The sequence below is a fragment of the Malania oleifera genome, chromosome 7 (assembly GCF_029873635.1).
Source record: "Malania oleifera isolate guangnan ecotype guangnan chromosome 7, ASM2987363v1, whole genome shotgun sequence".
In the NCBI taxonomy this organism is placed as follows: domain Eukaryota; kingdom Viridiplantae; phylum Streptophyta; class Magnoliopsida; order Santalales; family Ximeniaceae; genus Malania; species Malania oleifera.
The window spans coordinates 65,831,151-65,834,682 of NC_080423.1; positions in this window are offsets into that span (position 1 = coordinate 65,831,151).

Sequence of the window (3,532 nt, forward strand, 5' to 3'; positions counted from 1 at the left end):
AAACATAATAATAATAAAAATAATAATAATGGTATAGCATATTGTGAATGCATGTGCGTGTATGCGGCGAGGTAAACATACCGTCGGGCGCTTGCTAAGAAAGGTAAGTGCTCTGATAGATAGTTTCTTGGTATCAGTGCAAAGGGATGCTACTTGTATGGGCGGGTAAACATCCCGATCCTCGGAAACCTTCGCCTTTAAAAGAAATATATAAATATGTGTATACTGGCGGTGAGGTAATTCTTTACTTGAGGGCTTACTGAGTAAGGTGAGTGCTCTGGTAGGTGTCTTTTAGGTACTAGAGCAGAGGGAAGCTACTTGTATAGGCGGGTAATGTACCTTACCCTCGGGGACTTTCACCTGCATAAAAATTATGTACTTGTGCATATTGGATGTGTGCATGATATCAGATGTCAGTGATGTTATTAATGAAGCGTTTCTCTCAGTTGTTATTGATTTTATATAAGAAACAGGTTCTTCTGGAGATCAGGCTTGAAGGCCTGGACTGGGACTGTTTTTGGTAGTTTTCTTTTTGGGGTATTGTGAGATACCGATAGATATACAGATATATTTGTATGGGATTATGTTTTAAATGCTGGTTGTAGATGCATTTATCTGGATGTTGTAGTGTTCAATTTTGGGATGTGATATAGAACTCTGGTATTTATTTGAGGTTATTTATTTATATTCTGCTACATGTATGTTAATTATGGTATCAGAGATGGGGATTGAACATTATGGCACTCGGGTCCCACCTGGTGGGCTCGGGGGCATCACAGGGAGCCTTTTTAGACTAAACCTCATTTTGCTCTGGTGCGTTTGTCATCATCAAAAAGAGAGAGATTGTTGACTTTTTTAGTTCGATCTCTGTTTTGATGCTAACAAAGCACTTGGATCTAGTGTGTGTGCCTAGTACTTGAATAGGTTTATGTTTCATATCACACACATGGAAGACGATTAATGGAAGCCTATACGAAACTTAAAGCTCGCATCATTTGTCATTTTCCATGCACAAAAGCAAAAGAAAAAGAAGACATTTAATTTCTATTGTAAATGCATTTTTGGTTTTGGTCTATAATAATTGCATGTCGTGCATGATACGGATTGGCAAGCTCAGAATGACCATAGTATGACCGTAGGGATCCAAACTTGACCTTAGGGGACCCAAACCACTCTCAAAACCTTTTTCTTAAAAGCTAAAACTCATACAAAGGTTTTTAAAATAACTTAAGGTTAAAACAGGGTTTGCAAAGATGATCGACCGACGTTGGATTTTTGGGATTAATTTAAAAGCCCGGTAAATTGAACTCTTCCAATATTAATTAGCTCAATCGACCGAACAGATCATAGGCCATAAAGTCAAAAGTTTGACTGAGCCACGGATGACCATACCCTTGGCATTATAAATGTCTCAGTCGACCGAACAAGCTAGAAGTCAACATGTTGACGTAGCCTTATCCGACCGAACATGATTTAAACATACTGCCCATAATCGACCGAAGCTAACAGGTTAAAACTCAGCTGCTAGATTAGTGTTAGAAGGTCACTTCATAAGCATCAAATTCCTTTATCTTGTGTTTACAAGCTTGGAATTTATATTTGTGCAAGTTTGGATAAAATGCAATATAAACTTATGCTAAATTCTGTCCAAAACCTATACAAATTACAATCTAAAACTACAAATTCATACTCTCAAACACAATTTCACCAGAAGAGTGGTGTGCTATACAATCGAAAATCAAATTACAAATTTCAATTACAACAAAATGTAATCAATTATTAATTAACCAAAATTATTAATTCAAACATTAATAAATATTATTAATAAAATATTAACTCAACAATATTATCAATTTTAAAAAACAAATTACAAAATCATTGAACAGAATCATTGAAGCAAATTAAACCAAACACAAAAAATTGATACACAACCAGCAAATGAATCTGCAACAGCAATTGATATACAATCCCAGTCCATGGTACACGCACGCACGCACACGCACACTTAGACCCACGCACCATGCACGCATACATGGATTCTAGGGTTTGCAGACGAAGAAGAAGAAGAAGAACCGTCCATGGTACACACACGCACGCACACATAATCAGACCCACGCACAACACATGCACACACACTCAGACCCACGCACCACACACGTGCACACACTCAAACCCATGCACCACACACGCACACGCGAACAACCCACAATTTTTAGAAGAAGAAGAAGAAGAACCGTACCTAGCCAAGGAGCTTCGACGAGCAATGGCGGGAGGATGAGGAGTAGCTTTGGCGAGCGGCAACGGCAACAACGGCGGTGGGAGGAGCTTCGGTGATCAAGAGATAGGGAAGAAAGGAGGGAGGGAAATAAAGAATGGAAAGGATCGAGGGAGGCTCGGAGAATTGGGGAAAATTAGGATATTAACCAGAGTATTAGTGACGATTTTAAAATCGTCACTAAAACTCATAAACCATCACTAATAGTCTGCCATTTAAAATTAAAATTAAAAATGTTGTTACGATTAGGGGTGAGCATAATTCAGGGAAACCCAAATTCACCGAATTAAGTGGCCAATTTCAGTCAATTCGGTTCAGCCAGTAAATAGGGTCGGTTCAATTTGGTTATAATTTTACCAATTTTCGATTCAACGGTTATTGGTTCAGTTCATATAAATTTTAATTCGGTTATCGAATTAATAATTAATTACAAATTTAAATATAAATTAAAGCTACTCTAGAGTGTTTTGATAACCATTTAGTCATTAAATTATATTTTATTAATTTTATCATTCAAATTAATAGATAAGCTACTTAATTAATTAAGCTGAATGATTAGTGACAGTTCTAAAAACCATCACTAATATAAATTAAAATTAATAGATAAGCTGCTTAATTAATTAAGCTGAATGATTAGTGACAGTTCTAAAAACCATCACTAATATAAAGACTATTAGTGACAGTCTTTCTTCCTAGGCAATATATATCAGCAACAATTCATATCTGTCTAGTATTGCTATGAAGATAGTCCCATACTGGCCCATCTGAATTGTAATCATCTTCATGAGCAACCCACCCATGCATGCACCAACATGGCTGCTTTGCAAAATCTCATTCCGGATTAACTGCGCCAATACTGACCACGAATTCCTTCCCTCAGATGGCTCCTAGTAATCCATATATACGCATGGTTCATGATCAATGACAGCTCTTCCATTTTTTCCGTCCACTATGTTAAGAACAATCCTAGTCCATGGCCAAACATGTATATCTTTCCTTCAGATTTGAAAGAGGTTGCTTCTATTAGGAAAAGTGAGAAAAGATCTTCAGGAACTAATTCATTCAAGAAGCTAAAAATGAGTAATGCTTCCGTGAAGCCTTTGTACATTAACACTACAAAGTATGTCTCATAGAAACTAGAAAAATCTTCCGCAGATGATGAAAGTGGGACTTCCTTGGGGGAAAATCTATATAATATGATGTGTACAGCTCTAGTCCCATTAAACCTAGGACATGCTCTGAATTGTAATCATCTTC